Source organism: Sceloporus occidentalis, unplaced genomic scaffold (genome assembly GCF_023333645.1).
Source record: "Sceloporus occidentalis isolate IW3139 unplaced genomic scaffold, rSceOcc1.0.p SCAF_4, whole genome shotgun sequence".
NCBI classification, from domain to species: domain Eukaryota; kingdom Metazoa; phylum Chordata; class Lepidosauria; order Squamata; family Phrynosomatidae; genus Sceloporus; species Sceloporus occidentalis.
The window spans coordinates 35,810,278-35,834,749 of NW_028316984.1; positions in this window are offsets into that span (position 1 = coordinate 35,810,278).

Genomic DNA, 24,472 nt, shown 5'->3' on the forward strand with positions numbered 1-24,472 from the left:
CCTAATTTACAGGATACATTTGTTTTTGTTGTACGTCTTCAGGTTGTTCCCAACATATAGCGACCAATATACAATGACCGTGAAAGTCTCCAGTCCTGAGATATTAGGCGGGAGGGGTCTGTTCCCCTGTTAACTGGGATACAATCCACTACTACCATCACCTGGCACAAGGAGAAATTATGACAGGTCCTGTTTCTGCCTGTCACATCAGAGATAGTTCTGGACAGTGAGAGGCACTGGACAGCTGCTTCACAAGTGATGGGAATAGACCCCCCCCCCCCCGGCCACCATTGATTACTGTGGCAGCTGCCTAGTAAGTAGGGGCTGGGGGAGATCCAGACAGGGTTCCCTGTGTAGTTATATAATACAGCACTTACGCATTTGTAACTCGCCTGCAGGATTCTAGCCAGCATACTGTTCTGCAAGAAAGAAATTATCTGTAAACACATAAAACACTAATGTTTGAAATTTGCTTCTTTTAAACTGAAGTAGATTTCAGTTTATCCAGGCCAACATAGAAGTAACATTCAGAGTTTGGGAAACTGCTTTTAAGAATAATTTATTCCCGTAACTTGTTATAATGCGTTAAAAGTAAACTATTATAATGTTCTGAAATTTACTTGTTGGATTCCTCATTGCACTGGTTATTGCTTTTCTGCTGCTTCACATTACCTTTCCTTCAAACATAAGATCAATAAGAGAAAAACATAAGACCGGAAGAGATCCTATTAATATATCCCGTGAAATGTCCCTTAAAGGTCTTTCTAAAAGTAATTAGAAAGCATTGCTTATTATAGCAATAAAGTATCATTCCCACTTTGTGTTACTTTTCAGGTGTAACTTTATTACATTATAATTGTCCCCCAAAAGCAGCTGATTGCTTCCAGGCACAGAAGGAATTAAGTCTGTAGAGCTAGGTAGACAAAGTTTCAAGTAAACATGCATGGGATGAAATCTAACCTTGCAGTTTAGGAAGGGGGAACATCTAACTGCACCAGCAACGGTAAACCATATAAACCTCAAAGTATTAACATTTTCATCCTCTGCCAGAAATCAATTGGGCTTGTGGAACAAGCACCAATCTATATTTTGTAACAAAAGTTATTCTTATGATTGATGCATGCATAGTGTCATGTTTTGAAGAACAAAAATAATAGAAACAGCCAGAGCTGCTTAATGGTGATTAAATTTTTAAAAATCTGTGCCTCATAAGCCACACCATCCAACAGCTCATCTACAGCTGAAGCTTCCTACCTCATTATCTTTCAAACAATACATTTGTAGGATGTGTCCTACATTTTCAGGTTGGTCCAAATTTATAGGGCGCATGCTTCATTTTTACACTGATAGAGCCAGAGTTGGAAATCCCATCACACCAGAAGAAATCTCAATTTGAAACACACCCACCATGAGCCAAACATTTTCACCTATCAGCCCAAGACCTACTTCTTAGTGAAATCGACTGTCTTCAAAGGTGCTTGTTTTTGAAGGACTTTCAACTCTAATCCTAACCCTTAAACCCTAACCCTACATTTTGTGGTTGTCCCATCCTATCAGCTGAAGACCTATTTCTTAGTTAAATCGATTGTCTTCAACAGTGCTGGTGTTTCTGGTTTTTGAGGTCTTTGTACCCTAACCCTAAATCTAGCCTTAAACCTAACACTAAACCTAACACTAACCCTAACCCCTAAACACTACCTTAACTCTGAACATAACCCTAAACCCTAAACCTGACACTAACCCTAACCTTAACCCTAAACACTGAACCCTAACTCTAACCCGTATCCTAACCCTAAACCCTAACTCTAAACCCTAACCCTAATCCCTTGACTCTAACCCTAATCCCTAACCCAAACCCCAAATCCTGACCCTAACACTAATCCTAACACAAAACACTAACCCTATCCCTAAACACACTAACCCTAAACCCTGAACACTAACCTTAAACCCTATCCCTTAATCCTAACACTAACCCTGGTGACCTTGGGTGGATTTAAAGGAAATCCTACATTTGTAGGACATGTCCTACATTTTCTAGTTACCCCATCCTATCATAGAACCATAGAGTTGGAAGAGACCACAAAGGCCATCCAGTCCAACCCCCTGCCACGCAGGAAATCTAAATCAAAGCATCCCCGACAGATGGCCATCCAGCCTCTGTTTAAAGACCTCCAAAGAAGGAGACTCCACTACACTCCGAGGGAGTGTGTTCCACTGTCAAACAGCCCTTACTGTCAGGGAGTTCCTCCTAATGTTGAGGTGGAATCTCTTTTCCTGGAGCTTGCACCCATTGTTCTGGGTCCTAGTCTCTGGAGCAGCAGAAAACAAACTAGCTCCCTCCTCAATATGACAACTCTTCAAATATTTAAACAGGGCTATCATATCACCTCTTAACCTTCTTTTCTCCAGGCTAAACATCCCCAGCTCCCTAAGGCGTTCCTCATAGGGCAAGGTTTCCAGACCCTTCACCATTTTAGTCGCCCTCCTTTGGACACACTCCAGTTTCTCAACATCCTTTTTTAATTGTGGTAACCTTAATCCAAACCCTAATTTTAACGTGAACGCTAACTCTAACCCTAACCCTCACGCTAACCCTAAGCAAACCTTAACCCTAACCCTAATGCTTAATCCAAACCTTGACCCTAAACCTGAACCCTTAACCTAAACGTTAACACTGAATCTAACCCTTAATCCTTACCCTAAAGCCTAACCCTAACCCTAAAGCTTAAAGCCTAACCCTAAACTAAGGCTAAACTTGAATCCTAACCTAACCCTAACCCTAATGTTTAATCCAAACCTTGACCCTAAACCCAAACCCTAAACCTGAACCCTTAACCTAAACATTAACCCTAACTCTAACCCTTAATCCTTACCCTAATCCTAAAGCCTAAAACCTAACCCTAACCGTAAGGTAAACCCTGAAGCCTAAACCTAAAGCTAACCTTAACCCTAACCCTAACCCTAAGTGTAAACCTAACCCTAACCCTAACCCTAATTAAACCCTAGTCCTAACCTTAACCAAACCCTAACCTTAATGCTAACCCTAACTAAACCCAAACCCTAACTAAAACCTACCTTTAAGCCTAACCTAACCCTAACGCTAATGCTAACCCTAACCATAACCCTAACCGTAATGCTAACTAAACCCTAAGCCTAACCCTAGCCCTAACTATAACCCTAAACCAAATTAAATCATAACCCTAACCATAATCCTAACTCTAAACCCTAACCAAACCCTAACCTTAATGCTAACCCTAACTAAACCCTAACCCTAACTAAAACCTATCTTTAACCCTAACCTAACCCTAACCCTAACCCTAAACAAACCCTAATTCTAAAACCCTAACCCTAACTAAATCCTAACCCAAACCTAAACCCAAACCATAATTCTAACACGAACACTAATTCTAACCTTAAGAAATAAGCTTCATTTATATACAGCTTCATACCGCCTAAGCAGTGTCTAAGCGGTTTAAAACTGTAAGCTAATTTGCCCCCAACAATCTGGGTACTCATTTTAGTGCCCTCGGAAGGATGCAACCCTGAGTCAAGCTTGAGCCCTTTTGCTGGTCTTGCGGTTTTGAGTGAGTGGCTGCAGTACAGGCATTTAACCACTGCACCACCAGGGCTCCTGGTTAATTAGCATCAACCCTAATGCTTAATCCAAACCATGACCCCAAACCCGAACCCTAAACCCGAACCCTTAACGTAAATGTTAACCTTAACTCTAATCCTTAATCCTTACACTAACCCTAAAGCCTAAACCCTTACCCTAACTGTAAAGGAAACCCTGAAGCCTAACCCTAACCCTAAACCCAATCTTAACCCTAACCCTAAACCTTAAGGCCTAACCCTAAACTAAGGCTAAACTCCAACCCTAACCCTGACCCTAAACCTAAACTAAACCCTAACCCTAATTAAACCATAACCCTAACCTTGATGCTAACCAAACCCCAAACCTACCCCTAATTGTAAACCTAACCCTAACACTAACCTTAATTAAACCCTAACCAAACCATAACCCTAACTAAACCTGAACCCTAACCCTAACCCTAATGCCATCTTAACCCTAAACCTAACTGAAACATAACCCTAATCCAAACCCTAACCCTAATAATAACCCTAATCCTAACCTTAATCCTAACCCAAACCTTAATCCTAACCCTAATCCTAACCCAACCCTAATCCTAACCCTAATTCTAACCCTAATCCTAACCCTAATCCCAACTCTAACGCTAACCCTAACCCTAATCCTAACCCTATTAATAACAATAATCCTAACCTAAATCCTAACGCTAATCCTAACCCTAATCCAAACCCTAATCTTATCCTAACCCTCATCCTAACCCTAATCCTAACCCTAAACCTAACTAACCCTAATCCAAACCCTAATCCTAACCCTAATCCTAACCTTAACCCTAATCCTAACCCTAATGATAACCCTAACCCTAATATTAACCCTAATGCTAATCCTAATCCTAGCCCCAACCCAACCCTAACCCGAACCCTAAATCTAACCCTTATACTAACTCTAACCCTAACCCTAATCCTAACCCTAATATTAACCCTAATCCTAACTCTAACCCTAATCCTAACCTTTATCCTAACCCTAAACCTATCCCTAACATTAACACTAATCCTAACCCTAAACCTAATCCCAACCCTGACTCTAACACTAACCCTAACCCTACTCCTAACCCTAAACCTAACCCTAATCCAAACCCTAACCCTAATCCTGACTCTAACATTAACAATGACCCTAACCCCAATCCTAATCCTAACACTAACCCTAAGGCTAATCCTAACCCCAACCCTAATCCTAACCCTAACCCTAATCCAAACCCTACCCCTAAAGCTAAAGCTAACCCTAATAATGACCCTAACCCTAACCCTGAACCTAACCCTAACGCTAATCCTAACCCTAATATTAACCATAATCCTAATCCTAAATCCAACCCAACCCTAAACCTAATCCTAATCCTTATACTAACTCTAATCCAAACCCTAATCCTAACCGTAACCCTAAACCCTAACCCTAATCCTAACCATAACCCTAAACCTAACCCTAATCCAAACCCTAATCCAAATCCAAACTCTAATCCTAACCCTAACACTAATCCTAATCCTAACACTAGCCCTAATCCGAACGTTAACCCTAATCCTAATCCTATCTCTAACCCAAACCCTAACCGTAATCCTAACACTAACACTAATCCTAACCCTAACCCTAATCCTAACCCTAAAGCCAATCGTAAACCTAATCCCAACCCTAACCCTAACACTAACGCTAACCCTAAACTTAATCCTAACCCTAATCCTAACATGAACCCTGACCCTAATCCTAATCCTAACTCTAACCCTAAACCTAAACCTAATGCTAACCCTAATCCAAACCCTAACCCTAATCCTAATAATGACCCGAACCCTAATCCTAACCCTAAACCTAACCCTAATCCTAACCCTAATATTAACCCTAATCCTAACCCTAACGCTAACGCTAATCCTAACCCTTATCCTAACCCTATCCCTAACACCAACATTAATCCTAACCCTAATCTTCACCGTAACCCTAATCCCAACACTAACCCTAAACCTAACGCCAACCCTAACCCTAATCCTAACCCTAACCCTAATCCAAACCCTACCCCTAACGCTAATCCTAACCCTAATAATGACCCTAACCCTGAACCGAACCCTAACGCTAATCCTAACTCTAATATTAACCCTAATCCTAACCCTAACCCATAACCATAACCCTACCCCTAATCCTAACCCTAATCCAAACCCTAACCCTAATCCTAACCGTAATAATGACCCTAATCCTAACCCTAAACCTAACCCCAATCCTAACCCTTATCCTAACACTAACCCTAAGGCTAATCCTAACCCTAACCCTAATCCAAACCCTAACCCTAATCCTAACCGTAATAATGACCCTAATCCTAACCCTAAACCTAACCCCAATCCTAACCCTTATCCTAACACTAACCCTAAGGCTAATCCTAACCCTAACCCTAATCCAAACCCTAACCCTAATCCTAACCGTAATAATGACCCTAATCCTAACCCTAAACCTAACCCCAATCCTAACCCTTATCCTAACACTAACCCTAAGGCTAATCCTAACCCTAATCGTAACCCAAATCCTAAACCTTATCCTAACCCTAATCCTAACCCTAATCGAAACCGTAATCATGACCCTAATCGTAACCCTAATCCTAACCATAACCCTAACCCTAATCCCTAACCCTAATCTTAATCATAACCCTAATTCTAACCCTAATCCTAACCTTAATCATAACCCTAACGCTGAACGAACCCTAACGCTAATCCTAACCCTAATATTAACCCTAATCCTAATCCTAAACCCAACCCTAAACCTAAACCTAATCCTAATCCTTATACTAACCCTAATCCAAACCGTAACCCTAACCCTTACCCTATGCCTAATCCTAACTCTAACCCTAACCTTTACCCTAACCCTAATCCCAACCCTAACCCTAATCCTAACCCTAACCCAAAGTCTAATCCTAACACTAATCCTAATCCTACTCCCAACCCTAACCGTAACCCCTACCCTAATCCTAACCCTAATAATGACCCTAAACCTAATCCTAACCCTAACCCTAATCATAACCATAACCCTAATCCTAACCCTAATCATAACCCTAATCCTAACCCTAACCATAACCCTAATCCTAACCCGAACCCAAATCCTAACCCTAACCCTAATCCAAACCATAATCCTAACCCTTGCCCTAAACCCTAACCCTTACCCTAAACCCTAACCGTAATCCTAATCGTAACCCTAACCCTAATCCTAACCCTAGCCCTAATCCTAATCCAAACCCTAACCCTAATCCTAACCCTAAACCCAACCCTAAACCTAATCCTAATCCTTATACTAACCCTAATCCAAACCCTAACCCTGACCCTAACCCTGACCCTAAGCAGAATCCTAACTCTAACCCTAACCTTTACGCTAACCCTAATCGTAAACGCTAACCCTAATCCTAACCATAACCCTAAACCTAACCCTAACCCTAATCGAAACCCTAATCCAAATCCTAATCCTAATGCTAATCCTAACCCTAATCCTAACCCTAATCCTAAACCTAATCCTAATCCTAACCCTAATCCTAACATGAACCCTGACCCTAATCCTAATCCTAACTCTAACCCTAACTCTAACCTTTACCCTAATCCTAACCCTAATCCTAACGCTAGCCCTAATCCGAATGCTAACCCTAATCCTAACCCTATCCCTAATCCCAACCCTAACCCTAACCCTAACCCTAACCCAAAGTCTAATCCTAACACTAAGACTAATCCTACTCCCAACCCTAACCGTAACCCCTACCCTAATCCTAACCCTAATAATGACCCTAAACCTAATCCTAACCCTAACCCTAATCATAACCATAACCCTAATCATAACCCTAATCATAACCCTAACCATAACCCTAATCCTAACCCTAATCCTAACCCGAACCCAAATCCTAACCCTAACCCTAATCCAAACCATAATCCTAACCCTTACCCTAAACCCTTACCCTAAACCCTAACCGTAATCCTAACCGTAACCCTAACCCTAACCCTAACCCTAATCCAAACCCTAACGCTAATCCTAACCCTAATAATGACCCTAACCCTGAACCGAACCCTAACGCTAATCCTAACTCTAATATTAACCCTAATCCTAACCCTAACCCATAACCATAACCCTACCCCTAATCCTAACCCTAACCCTAATCCAAACCCTAACCCTAATCCTAACCGTAATAATGACCCTAATCCTAACCCTAAACCTAACCCCAATCCTAACCCTTATCCTAACACTAACCCTAAGGCTAATCCTAACCCTAACCCTAATCCAAACCCTAACCCTAATCCTAACCGTAATAATGACCCTAATCCTAACCCTAAACCTAACCCCAATCCTAACCCTTATCCTAACACTAACCCTAAGGCTAATCCTAACCCTAACCCTAATCCAAACCCTAACCCTAATCCTAACCGTAATAATGACCCTAATCCTAACCCTAAACCTAACCCCAATCCTAACCCTTATCCTAACACTAACCCTAAGGCTAATCCTAACCCTAATCGTAACCCAAATCCTAAACCTTATCCTAACCCTAATCCTAACCCTAATCGAAACCGTAATCATGACCCTAATCGTAACCCTAATCCTAACCATAACCCTAACCCTTATCCCTAACCCTAATCTTAATCATAACCCTAATTCTAACCCTAATCCTAACCTTAATCATAACCCTAACGCTGAACGAACCCTAACGCTAATCCTAACCCTAATATTAACCCTAATCCTAATCCTAAACCCAACCCTAAACCTAAACCTAATCCTAATCCTTATACTAACCCTAATCCAAACCGTAACCCTAACCCTTACCCTATGCCTAATCCTAACTCTAACCCTAACCTTTACCCTAACCCTAATCCCAACCCTAACCCTAATCCTAACCCTAACCCAAAGTCTAATCCTAACACTAATCCTAATCCTACTCCCAACCCTAACCGTAACCCCTACCCTAATCCTAACCCTAATAATGACCCTAAACCTAATCCTAACCCTAACCCTAATCATAACCATAACCCTAATCCTAACCCTAATCATAACCCTAATCCTAACCCTAACCATAACCCTAATCCTAACCCGAACCCAAATCCTAACCCTAACCCTAATCCAAACCATAATCCTAACCCTTGCCCTAAACCCTAACCCTTACCCTAAACCCTAACCGTAATCCTAATCGTAACCCTAACCCTAATCCTAACCCTAGCCCTAATCCTAATCCAAACCCTAACCCTAATCCTAACCCTAAACCCAACCCTAAACCTAATCCTAATCCTTATACTAACCCTAATCCAAAATCTAACCCTGACCCTAACCCTGACCCTAAGCAGAATCCTAACTCTAACCCTAACCTTTACGCTAACCCTAATCGTAAACGCTAACCCTAATCCTAACCATAACCCTAAACCTAACCCTAACCCTAATCGAAACCCTAATCCAAATCCTAATCCTAATGCTAATCCTAACCCTAATCCTAACCCTAATCCTAAACCTAATCCTAACCCTAATCCTAACATGAACCCTGACCCTAATCCTAATCCTAACTCTAACCCTAACTCTAACCTTTACCCTAATCCTAACCCTAATCCTAACGCTAGCCCTAATCCGAATGCTAACCCTAATCCTAACCCTATCCCTAATCCCAACCCTAACCCTAACCCTAACCCTAACCCAAAGTCTAATCCTAACACTAAGACTAATCCTACTCCCAACCCTAACCGTAACCCCTACCCTAATCCTAACCCTAATAATGACCCTAAACCTAATCCTAACCCTAACCCTAATCATAACCATAACCCTAATCATAACCCTAATCATAACCCTAACCATAACCCTAATCCTAACCCTAATCCTAACCCGAACCCAAATCCTAACCCTAACCCTAATCCAAACCATAATCCTAACCCTTACCCTAAACCCTTACCCTAAACCCTAACCGTAATCCTAACCGTAACCCTAACCCTAACCCTAACCCTAATCCAAACCCTAACGCTAATCCTAACCCTAACCGTGAACCCTTACCCCTAAACCTAACGCTAACCCTAATCCTAACCCTAATATTAACCCTAATCCTAATCCTAAACCCAACCCAACCCTAAGCCTAAATCTAAGCCTAACCCTTATACTAACCCTAATCCAAACCTTAATCCTAACCCTAACCCCTAACCCTAATCCTAACCATAACCCTAAACTTAACGCTAACCCTAATCCAAACCCTAATCCAAACCCTAATCCTAACCCTAACGCTAATCCAAACCCTAATTCTAACCCTAATCCTAACGCTAGCCCTAATCCAAACGCTAACCTTAATCCTAACCCTATCCCTAACCCTAATCCTAACCCTAATCCCAACCCTAACCCTAATCCTAACCTTAACCCAAAGCCTAATCTTAACCCTAATCCTAACTCTAATCCTAACCCTAAATCTAACCCTAATCCGAATCCTAATCCTAAAACTAACCCTAATCCTACTCCCAACCCTAACCCTAACCCCTACCCTAATCCTAACCCTAATAATGACCCTAAACCTAATCCTAACCCTAATCATAACCCTAATCCCAACCCTAATCATAACCCCAATCCTAACCCTAACCATAACCCTAATCCTAACCCTAACCCAAATCCTAACCCTAACCCTAATCCAAACCATAATCCTAACCCTTACCCTAAACCCTCTTACCCTAAACCCTAACCATAATCCTAACCGTAACCCTAATACTAACCCTACCCCTAACCCTAATCCAAACCCTAATCCTAACCCTAACGCTAATCCTAACCCTAACCCTGAACCCTTACCCCTAACGCTAACCCTAATCCTAACCCTAACACTAACACTAATCCTAACCTTAACCCTAAGCCTAAACCTAAGCCTAACCATAAAAATAACCCTAATCCTAGCCCTAAATCTAACCCTAACTCTAACACTAACCCTAATCCTAATCATAACCCTAATCCTAACCCCAACCCAACCCTAACCCCAATCCAAACCCTAATCCTAACCCTAATCCAAACCCTACCCCTAACGCTAATGCTAACCCTAATAATGACCCTAACCCTAATCCTGAACCTAACCCTAACGCTAATCCTAACCCTAATATTAACCCTAATCCTAACCTCAACCCAACCCTAATGCTAATCCTAACCATTATACTAACTCTAATCCTAACCCTAACCCTAATCCAAACCCTAACAGTAACCCTAACCCCAACCCTAAGGCTAACCCGAAGCCTAATCCTAATTTTACTCCTAACCCTAACCCTAACCCTAACCCTTACCCTAAACCCTAACCCTAATCTGAACTGTAACCGTAACCCTAATCCTAACCCTACCCCTACTCCTAATCCAAACCCTAATCCTAACCCTAACCCTAACCCTGAACCCTTACCCCTAAACCTAACGCTAACCCTAATCCTAACCCTAACACTAATCCTAAACCTAACCCTAATCCAAACCCTAACCCTAACCCTAATCCTATCCCTAATTCTAACCCTAACCCTAATTCAAACCCTTACTGTAACCCTAATCCTAACCTTAACCCTAATCCTAACCCTAATGATAACCCTAACCCTAATATTAACCCTAATCCTAACCCCAACCCAAGCCTAAGCCTAACCCTAACCCTAACCCTTATACTAACCCTAACCCTAACCCTAATCCTAACCCTAATCCTAACCATAACCCTAAACCTAACCCTAACCCTAATCCAAACCCTAATCCTAACCCTAACGCTAATCCTAACCCTAATTCTAACCCTAATCCTAATGCTAACCCTAATCCGAACTCTAACCCTAATCCTAACCCTATCCCTAACCCAAACCCTAACAGTAACCCTAACCCCAACCCTAACCCTAACCCTAACTCTAATGCTAACCCGAAGCCTAATCCTAACCTTAATCCTAACCCTAATCCTAACCCTAAAACTAACCCTAATCCGAACCCTAATCCTAACACTAACCCCAATACTAATCCCAACTCTAACCCTAATCCCTGCCCTAATCCTAACCCTAATAATGACCCTAAACCTAATCCTAACCCTAATCATAACCCTAATCCTAACCCTAACCCAAATCCTAACCCTAACCCTAATCCAAACCATAATCCTAACCCATACCCTAAACCCTAACCATAATCCTAACCGTAACCCTAATCCTAACCCTACCCCTAACCCTAATCCAAACCCTAATCCTAACCCTAACGCTAATCCTAACCCTAACCCTAACCCTAACCCTGAACCCTTACCCCTAACACTAACGCTAACCCTAATCCTAACCCTAACACTAACACTAATCCTAACCCTAACCCTAAACCTAAACCTAAGCCTAACCATAAAAATAACCCTAATCCTAGCCCTAAATCTAACCCTAACTCTTAACACTAACCCTAATCCTAATCATAACCTTAATCCTAACCCCAACCCAACCCTAACCCCAATCCAAACCCTAATCCTAACCCTAATCCAAACCCTACCCCTAACGCTAATGCTAACCCTAATAATGACCCTAACCCTAATCCTGAACCTAACCCTAACGCTAATCCTAACCCTAATATTAACCCTAATCCTAACCTCAACCCAACCCTAATGCTAATCCTAACCATTATACTAACTCTAATCCTAACCCTAACCCTAATCCAAACCCTAACAGTAACCCTAACCCCAACCCTAAGGCTAACCCGAAGCCTAATCCTAATTTTACTCCTAAACCTAACCCTAACCCTAACCCTAAACCCTAACCCTAATCTGAACTGTAACCGTAACCCTAATCCTAACCCTACCCCTACTCCTAATCCAAACCCTAATCCTAACCCTAACGCTAATCCTAACCCTAACCCTAACCCTGAACCCTTACCCCTAAACCTAACGCTAACCCTAATCCTAACCCTAACACTAATCCTAAACCTAACCCTAACCCTAATCCAAACCCTAACCCTAACCCTAATCCTATCCCTAATTCTAACCCTAACCCTAATTCAAACCCTTACTGTAACCCTAATCCTAACCTTAACCCTAATCCTAACCCTAATGATAACCCTAACCCTAATATTAACCCTAATCCTAACCCCAACCCAAGCCTAAGCCTAACCCTAACCCTAACCCTTATACTAACCCTAACCCTAATCCTAACCCTAATCCTAACCCTAATCCTAACCATAACGCTAAACCTAACCCTAACCCTAATCCAAACCCTAATCCTAATCCTAACGCTAATCCTAACCCTAATTCTAACCCTAATCCTAATGCTAACCCTAATCCGAACTCTAACCCTAACCCTAACCCTAACCCTAACCCTAACCCTAACCCCTAAACCTAACGCTAACCCTAACCCTAACCCTAACACTAATCCTAAACCTAACCCTAACCCTAATCCAAACCCTAACCCTAACCCTAATCCTATCCCTAATTCTAACCCTAACCCTAATTCAAACCCTTACTGTAACCCTAATCCTAACCTTAACCCTAATCCTAACCCTAATGATAACCCTAACCCTAATATTAACCCTAATCCTAACCCCAACACAAGCCTAAGCCTAACCCTAACCCTAACCCTTATACTAACCCTAACCCTAACCCTAATCCTAACCCTAATCCTAACCATAACCCTAAACCTAACCCTAACCCTAATCCAAACCCTAATCCTAATCCTAACGCTAATCCTAACCCTAATTCTAACCCTAATCCTAATGCTAACCCTAATCCGAACTCTAACCCTAATCCTAACCCTATCCCTAACCCAAACCCTAACCGTAACCCTAACCCTAACCCTAACCCTAATCCAAACCCTAACGCTAATCCTAACCCTAACCGTGAACCCTTACCCCTAAACCTAACGCTAACCCTAATCCTAACCCTAATATTAACCCTAATCCTAATCCTAAACCCAACCCAACCCTAAGCCTAAATCTAAGCCTAACCCTTATACTAACCCTAATCCAAACCTTAATCCTAACCCTAACCCTAACCCCTAACCCTAATCCTAACCATAACCCTAAACTTAACGCTAACCCTAATCCAAACCCTAATCCAAATCCAAACCCTAATCCTAACCCTAACGCTAATCCAAACCCTAATTCTAACCCTAATCCTAACGCTAGCCCTAATCCAAACGCTAACCTTAATCCTAACCCTATCCCTAACCCTAATCCTAACCCTAATCCCAACCCTAACCCTAATCCTAACCTTAACCCAAAGCCTAATCTTAACCCTAATCCTAACTCTAATCCTAACCCTAAATCTAACCCTAATCCGAATCCTAATCCTAAAACTAACCCTAATCCTACTCCCAACCCTAACCCTAACCCCTACCCTAATCCTAACCCTAATAATGACCCTAAACCTAATCCTAACCCTAATCATAACCCTAATCCCAACCCTAATCATAACCCCAATCCTAACCCTAACCATAACCCTAATCCTAACCCTAACCCAAATCCTAACCCTAACCCAAATCCTAACCCTAACCCTAATCCAAACCATAATCCTAACCCTTACCCTAAACCCTAACTCTTACCCTAAACCCTAACCATAATCCTAACCGTAACCCTAATACTAACCCTACCCCTAACCCTAATCCAAACCCTAATCCTAACCCTAACGCTAATCCTAACCCTAACCCTGAACCCTTACCCCTAACGCTAACCCTAATCCTAACCCTAACACTAACACTAATCCTAACCTTAACCCTAAGCCTAAACCTAAGCCTAACCATAAAAATAACCCTAATCCTAGCCCTAAATCTAACCCTAACTCTAACACTAACCCTAATCCTAATCATAACCCTAATCCTAACCCCAACCCAACCCTAACCCCAATCCAAACCCTAATCCTAACCCTAATCCAAACCCTACCCCTAACGCTAATGCTAACCCTAATAATGACCCTAACCCTAATCCTGAACCTAACCCTAACGCTAATCCTAACCCTAATATTAACCCTAATCCTAACCTCAACCCAACCCTAATGCTAATCCTAACCATTATACTAACTCTAATCCTAACCCTAACCCTAATCCAAACCCTAACAGTAACCCTAACCCCAACCCTAAGGCTAACCCGAAGCCTAATCCTAATTTTACTCCTAACCCTAACCCTAACCCTAACCCTAACCCTTACCCTAAACCCTAACCCTAATCTGAACTGTAACCGTAACCCTAATCCTAACCCTACCCCTACTCCTAATCCAAACCCTAATCCTAACCCTAACGCTAATCCTAACCCTAACCCTAACCCTGAACCCTTACCCCTAAACCTAACGCTAACCCTAATCCTAACCCTAACACTAATCCTAAACCTAACCCTAACCCTAATCCAAACCCTAACCCTAATCCTATCCCTAATTCTAACCCTAACCCTAATTCAAACCCTTACTGTAACCCTAATCCTAACCTTAACCCTAATCCTAACCCTAATGATAACCCTAACCCTAATATTAACCCTAATCCTAACCCCAACCCAAGCCTAAGCCTAACCCTAACCCTAACCCTTATACTAACCCTAACCCTAACCCTAATCCTAACCCTAATCCTAACCATAACCCTAAACCTAACCCTAACCCTAATCCAAACCCTAATCCTAACCCTAACGCTAATCCTAACCCTAATTCTAACCCTAATCCTAATGCTAACCCTAATCCGAACTCTAACCCTAATCCTAACCCTATCCCTAACCCAAACCCTAACAGTAACCCTAACCCCAACCCTAACCCTAACCCTAACTCTAATGCTAACCCGAAGCCTAATCCTAACCTTAATCCTAACCCTAATCCTAACCCTAAAACTAACCCTAATCCGAACCCTAATCCTAACACTAACCCCAATACTAATCCCAACTCTAACCCTAATCCCTGCCCTAATCCTAACCCTAATAATGACCCTAAACCTAATCCTAACCCTAATCATAACCCTAATCCTAACCCTAACCCAAATCCTAACCCTAACCCTAATCCAAACCATAATCCTAACCCATACCCTAAACCCTAACCATAATCCTAACCGTAACCCTAATCCTAACCCTACCCCTAACCGTAATCCAAACCCTAATCCTAACCCTAACGCTAATCCTAACCCTAACCCTAACCCTAACCCTGAACCCTTACCCCTAACACTAACGCTAATCCTAATCCTAACCCTAACACTAACACTAATCCTAACCCTAACCCTAAGCCTAAACCTAAGCCTAACCATAAAAATAACCCTAATCCTAGCCCTAAATCTAACCCTAACTCTAACACTAACCCTAATCCTAATCATAACCTTAATCCTAACCCCAACCCAACCCTAACCCCAATCCAAACCCTAATCCTAACCCTAATCCAAACCCTACCCCTAACGCTAATGCTAACCCTAATAATGACCCTAACCCTAATCCTGAACCTAACCCTAACGCTAATCCTAACCCTAATATTAACCCTAATCCTAACCGCAACCCAACCCTAATGCTAATCCTAACCATTATACTAACTCTAATCCTAACCCTAACCCTAATCCAAACCCTAACAGTAACCCTAACCCCAACCCTAAGGCTAACCCGAAGCCTAATCCTAATTTTACTCCTAACCCTAACCCTAACCCTAACCCTAACCCTAACCCTTACCCTAAACCCTAACCCTAATCTGAACTGTAACCGTAACCCTAATCCTAACCCTACCCCTACTCCTAATCCAAACCCTAATCCTAACCCTAACGCTAATCCTAACCCTAACCCTAACCCTGAACCCTTACCCCTAAACCTAACGCTAACCCTAATCCTAACCCTAACACTAATCCTAAACCTAACCCTAACCCTAATCCAAACCCTAACCCTAATCCTATCCCTAATTCTAACCCTAACCCTAATTCAAACCCTTACTGTAACCCTAATCCTAACCTTAACCCTAATCCTAACCCTAATGATAACCCTAACCCTAATATTAACCCTAATCCTAACCCCAACCCAAGCCTAAGCCTAAGCCTAACCCTAACCCTTATACTAACCCTAACCCTAACCCTAACCCTAACCCTAATCCTAACCCTAATCCTAACCATAACCCTAAACCTAACCCTAATCCTAACCCTAACGCTAATCCTAACCCTAATTCTAACCCTAATCCTAATGCTAACCCTAATCCGAACTCTAACCCTAATCCTAACCCTATCCCTAACCCAAACCCTAACAGTAACCCTAACCCCAACCCTAACCCTAACCCTAACTCTAATGCTAACCCGAAGCCTAATCCTAACCTTAATCCTAACCCTAATCCTAACCCTAAAACTAACCCTAATCCGAACCCTAATCCTAACACTAACCCCAATCCTGATCCCAACTCTAACCCTAATCCCTGCCCTAATCCTAACCCTAATAATGACCCTAAACCTAATCCTAACCCTAATCATAACCCTAATCCTAACCCTAACCCAAATCCTAACCCTAACCCTAATCCAAACCATAATCCTAACCCATACCCTAAACCCTAACCATAATCCTAACCTTAACCCTAATCCTAACCCTACCCCTAACCCTAATCCAAACCCTAATCCTAACCCTAACGCTAATCCTAACCCTAACCCTGAACCCTTACCCCTAACCCTAACGCTAACCCTAATCCTAACCCTAACACTAACCCTAATCCTAACCCTAACCCTAAGCCTAAACCTAAGCCTAACCATAAAAATAACCCTAATCCTAGCCCTAAATCTAACCCTAACTCTAACACTAACCCTAATCCTAATCATAACCCTAATCCTAACCCCAACCCAACCCTAACCCCAATCCAAACCCTAATCCTAACCCTAATCCAAACCCTACCCCTAACGCTAATGCTAACCCTAATAATGACCCTAACCCTAACCCTGAACCTAACCCTAACGCTAATCCTAACCCTAATATTAACCCTAATCCTAACCTCAACCCAACCCTAATGCTAATCCTAACCATTATACTAACTCTAATCCTAACCCTAACCCTAATCCAAACCCTAACAGTAACCCTAACCCCAACCCTAAGGCTAACCCGAAGCCTAATCCTAATTTTACTCCTAACCCTAACCCTAACCCTAACCCTTACCCTAAACCCTAACCCTAATCTGAACTGTAACCGTAACCCTAATCCTAACCCTACCCCTACTCCTAATCCAAACCCTAATCCTAACCCTAACCCTAATCCAAACCCTAACCCTAACCCTAATCCTATCCCTAATTCTAACCCTAACCCTAATTCAAACCCTTACTGTAACCCTAATCCTGACCTTAACCCTAACCCTAATCCTAACCCTAATGATAACCCTAACCCTAATATTAACCCTAATCCTAACCCCAACCCAAGCCTAAGCCTAAGCCTAACCCTAACCCTTATACTAACCCTAACCCTAATCCTAACCCTAATCCTAACCATAACCCTAAACCTAACCCTAATCCAAACCCTAATCCTAACCCTAACGCTAATCCTAACCCTAATTCTAACCCTAATCCTAATGCTAACCCTAATCCGAACTCTAACCCTAATCCTAACCCTATCCCTAACCCAAACCCTAACAGTAACCCTAACCCCAACCCTAACCCTAACCCTAACTCTAATGCTAACCCGAAGCCTAATCCTAACCTTAATCCTAACCCTAATCCTAACCCTAAAACTAACCCTAATCCGAACCCTAATCCTAACACTAACCCCAATCCTAATCCCAACCCTAACCCTAATCCCTACCCTAATCCTAACCCTAATAATGACCCTAAACTTAATCCTAACCCTAATCATAACCCTAATCCTAACCCTAACCCAAATCCTAACCCTAACCCTAATCCAAACCATAATCCTAACCCATACCCTAAACCCTAACCATAATCCTAACCGTAACCCTAATCCTAACCCTAATCCAAACCCTAATCCTAACCCTAACGCTAATCCTAACCCTAACCCTAACCCTGAACCCTTACCCCTAACCCTAACGCTAACCCTAATCCTAACCCTAACACTAACCCTAATCCTAACCCTAACCCTAAGCCTAAACCTAAGCCTAACCATAAAAATAACCCTAATCCTAGCCCTAAATCTAACCCTAACTCTAACACTAACCCTAATCCTAATCATAACCCTAATCCTAACCCCAACCCAACCCTAACCCCAATCCAAACCCTAATCCTAACCCTAATCCAAACCCTACCCCTAACGCTAATGCTAACCCTAATAATGACCCTAACCCTAACCCTGAACCTAACCCTAACGCTAATCCTAACCCTAATATTAACCCTAATCCTAACCTCAACCCAACCCTAATGCTAATCCTAACCATTATACTAACTCTAATCCTAACCCTAATCCTAATCCAAACCCTAACAGTAACCCTAACCCCAACCCTAAGGCTAACCCGAAGCCTAATCCTAATTTTACTCCTAACCCTAACCCTAACCCTTACCCTAAACCCTAACCCTAATCTGAACTGTAACCGTAACCCTAATCCTAACCCTACCCCTACTCCTAACCCTAACCCTAACCCTAACCCTAACCCTAACCCTAACACTAATGATAACCCGAACCCTAATATTAACCCTAATCCTAACCCCAACCTAACCCTAACCCTAACCCTTATACTAACCCTAACCCTAACCCTAACCCTAATCCTAACCCTAATCCTAACCATAACCCTAAACCTAACCCTAATCCAAACCCTAATCCTAACCCTAACGCTAATCCTAACCCTAATTCTAACCCTAATCCTAATGCTAACCCTAATCCGAACTCTAACCCTAATCCTAACCCTATCCCTAACCCAAACCCTAACAGTAACCCTAACCCCAACCCTAACCCTAACTCTAATGCTAACCCGAAGCCTAATCCTAACCATAATCATAACCCTAATCCTAACCCTAAAACTAACCCTAATCCGAACCCTAATCCTAACACTAACCCCAATCCTAATCCCAACCCTAACCCTAATCCCTACCCTAATCCTAACCCTAATAATGACCCTAAACTTAATCCTAACCCTAATCATAACCCTAATCCTAACCCTAACCCAAATCCTAACCCTAACCCTAATCCAAACCATAATCCTAACCCATACCCTAAACCCTAACCATAATCCTAACCGTAACCCTAACCATAATCCTAACCGTAACCCTAATCCTAACCCTACCCCTAACCCTAATCCAAACCCTAATCCTAACCCTAACGCTAATCCTAACCCTAACCCTAACCCTGAACCCTTACCCCTAACCCTAACACTAACCCTAATCCTAACCCTAACACTAACCCTAATCCTAACCCTAACCCTAAGCCTAAACCTAAGCCTAACCATAAAAATAACCCTAATCCTAGCCCTAAATCTAACAATAACTCTAACACTAACCCTAATCCTAATCATAACCCTAAAACTAAACCTAAAAATAACCCTAATCCTAACCCCAACCCAACCCTAACCCCAATCCAAACCCTAATCCTAACCCTAATCCAAACCCTACCCCTAACGCTAATGCTAACCCTAATAATGACCCTAACCCTAACCCTGAACCTAACCCTAACGCTAATCCTAACCCTAATATTAACCCTAATCCTAACCTCAACCCAACCCTAATGCTAATCCTAACCATTATACTAACTCTAATCCTAACCCTAACCCTAATCCAAACCCTAACAGTAACCCTAACCCCAACCCTAAGGCTAACCCGAAGCCTAATCCTAATTTTACTCCTAACCCTAACCCTTACCCTAAACCCTAACCCTAATCTGAACACTAAACCCTAACCCTAATCCTACCCCTACCCCTACTCCTAATCCAAACCCTAATCCTAACCCTAACGCTAATCCTAACCCTAACCCTAACCCTGAACCCTTACCCCTAAACCTAACGCTAACCCTAATCCTAACCCTAACACTAATCCTAACCATAACCCTAATCCTAACCCTAAACCCAACCCTAAACCTAATCCCAACTCTAACCCTAACGCTAACCCTAACCCTAATGCTAACCCTAATCCTAAACCTAATCCAAACCGTAACCCTAATCCTAACATGAACCCTAACCCTAAACCTAATCCTAACTCTAACCCTAACCCTGATCCTAATCTTTACCCTAACACTAAGCCTAAACCTAACGCTAACCCTAATCCAAACCCTAACCCTAATCCTAACCCTAATAATGACCTGAACCCTAACCCTAATCCTAGCCCTAATATTAACCCTAATCCTAACCCTAACCCTAACGCTAATCCTAATCCTAACCCTAACCCTATCCCTAACACTAATCCTAACCCTAACCCTAATCCCAACCCTAATCCCAACACTAACCCTAAACCTAATGCCAACCCTAACCCTAATGCTAAACCTAACCCTAATCCAAACCCTACCCCTAACGCTAATCATAACACTAATAATGACCCTAACCCTAACCCTGAACCTAACCCTAATGCTAATCCTAACCCTAATATTAACCCCAATCCTAACCCTAACCCTAACCCATACACCCTAAACCATAACCATAACCCTACCCCTACCCCTAATCCAAACCGTAACCCTAATCCTAACCCTAATAATGACCCTAATCCTAACCCTAACCCCAATCCTAACCCTTATCCTAACACTAACACTAACCCTAAGGCTAATCCTAAACCTAATCCTAACCCTAATCGTAACCCAAATCGTAACCCAAATCCTAAACCTTATCCTAACCCTAATCCTAACACTAATCGAAACCGTAATCGTAACCCTAATGCTAACCCTAATCCTAACCCTAACCCTAATCCTAACCCTAAACTTAACCCTAACCCTAACCCTATTCATAACCCGAATCCATACCCTAACCCTTTTCCTAACCCTAACCTTAACCCTAACCCTAACACTAATCCTAATCCAAATCCTAATACTAACCCTAATCCCAACCCTAACCCTAAACCTAACTCTAATGCTAACCCCAACCCAACCCTAACCCTAATCCTAACCCTAACCATTATACTAACTCTAACCCTAACCCTAACCCTAATCCTAACCCTAACCCTAATTCTAACCGTAACCGTAAACCTAACCCTAACCCTAATACTAATCCTAACCCTAATCCTAACGCTAACCCTAATCCTAATGCTAACCCTAATCCTAATGCTAACCCTAATCCTAACCCTTACAGTAACAATAATCCTAATCCTAACCCTAAGTCTAACCCTAATCCCAACTCTAATGCTAACCCTAAACCTAATACTAACCCTAACCCTAATCCGAACCCTAAGACTGACCCTAATCCTAACCCTAACCCTAAAACTAATCCGAACCCTAACCCTAACCCCTACTCTAACCCTAATCCAAATCCAAATCCTAATCCAAACCATAACCCTAACCCCTAACCCTAATCCTAACCGTAACCCTAAACCTAATCCTAACCCTAGTCGTAACGCTAACCCTAATCCTAACCCTTATCCTAACCCTTACCTTTCCCTAACTCTAACCCTAACACTAATCCTAACCCTAATCCTAACCCTAATCTGAACCCTAATCCCTACCCCAAACCTAACCCTAACTCTAACAATAACCCTAACCCTAACCCTAAGCCTAAACCTAACCCTAATTCTAACCCTAATCCTAACCCTAACCCTAATCCCAACCTTAATCCCAACACTCACCCTAAACCTAACCCCAACCCTAACCCTAATCCCAAACCTAACCCTAACCCTAATCCAAACCCTAACCCTAACCCTAATCCTAACCCTAATTCTAACCCTAAACCTAATCCAAAACCTAACCCCCTCACCCTAATCGTAACCCTAATCCTAAACTTAACCCTAATTCTAAACCTAATCCTAACCCTAATCCTAAAACTAACCCTAAGTCTAATCCTAACCCGAATCCTAGACCTAACCTTAATCCTAACTCTAACCGTAACCCTAATCCTAACCCGACCCCTACCCCTACCCCTAAACCCTACCCCTAACCCTAATCCTAACCCTACCCCTACCCCTAAACCCTACCCCTAACCCTAATCCTAATGCTACCCCTAATCCTTACCCTATCCCTAACCCTAACACTAATCCTAACCCTAACTCTAATCCTAACCTTAACCCTAATCCTAACCCCTACTCGAACCCGAATCCTAACATTAACTCTAATCCAAATCCTAACCCTAATCCTAACCCTAATACTAACCCTATCCCTAACCCTAACACTAATCCTAACCCTAACCCTAATCCTAACCTTAACCCTAATCCTAACCCCTACCCTAACCCTAAACCTAACGCTAACCCTAATCCTAACACTAACCCTAATCCTAACCCTGACCCATAACCATAACCCTAACCCTAATTCTAACCCTATTCCTAATCCTAACCTTAACCCTAACCCTAATCCTAACCCAAACCCTAATTGTAACCCTAATCCCAAGCCTAACCCTCACTAATGCTAACCCTATCCCTAATCCTAATCATAACACTAAGACTAAACCTAAGCCTAACCCTAAACCTAACCCTAATCCTAATCCCAACCCAACCCTAACCCTAATCCATATACTAACTCTAATCCTAACCCTAATACAAACCCTAATCCTAACCCTAACCCTAATCCTAACAATAACCCTGAACCTAACCCTAATCCAAACCCTAATCCTAACCCTAATCCTAATCCTAACCCTTATACTAACGGTAACCCTAATCCTAATGCTAATCCTAACCCTAACAGTAACACTAATCCTAACCCTAACCCTAATCCTAACCCTAAATCTAACCCTAATCCCAACCCTAACCCTAACCCTAACTCTAATGCTAACCCTAACCCTAATCCAAACCCTAAAACTGATCCTAATCCTAACCCTAATCCTAACACTCACCCTAACCCTAAGACTAATCCGAACCCTAACACAAACCCCTACCCTAACGCTAATCCTAATCCAAACCCTAACCCTAATCCTAACCCTAATCCCAACCCTAATCCAAACACTAACCCTAACCCTAACCGTAACCCTAACCCTAACCCTAACTGTAACACTAGCCCTAATCCTAACTCTAACCTTAATCCTAACCCTTATCCTAATCCTAACCCGAACCCGAATCCTAGCCCTAACTCTAACAATAACCCTAAACCTAATCCTAACCCTAGCCCTAATCCAAACCCTAATCCTAACCCTAATCCTAACCCTAATCCTAACACAAACCCTGACCCTAAACCTAATCCTAACCCTAATCCTAACCCCAACCGTAACACTAATCCTAACCCTAACCCTAATAATGACCCTAACCCTGACCCTGACACTAATCCTAACCCTAATTGTAACACTTACCGTAACCCTAATCCTAACCTTAACCCTAATCCTAACCCTAATCCGAACCCTAATCCGAACCCTAATGATAACCCTAACCCTAATATTAACCCCAACCCAACGCTAAGACTAAAACTAAGCCTAACCCTAATCCAAACCCTAATCCTAACCCTAACCCTAATCCAAATCCAAACCCTAATCCTAACCCTAACGCTAATCATAATGCTAACCCTAATCCTAACCCTAATCCTAACACTAACCCTAATCCGAACGCTAACCCAAATCCTAACCCTAACCCTAACCCTAACAGTAACACTAATCCGAACCCTAACCCTAATCCTAACCCTAATCCCAACCCTAACCCTACCTCTAATGCTAACCCGAAGCCTAATCCTAACCCTAATCCTAACCCTAATCCTAACCCGAAATCTAACCCTAATCCTAACCCTAATCCTAACACTAACCCTAATCCTAACCCCTATCCTTATCCTAACCCTAACTCTAATCCTAACCATAACCCTAATCCTAACCCTAATCATAACCCTAATCCTAACCCTAACCATAACCGTAATCCTAACCCTAACCCAAATCCTAACCCTAATCCAAACCTTAATCCTAATCCTAATCCTAACCCTTCCCCTAAACCCTAACCGTTACCCTAAACCCTAACCCTAATC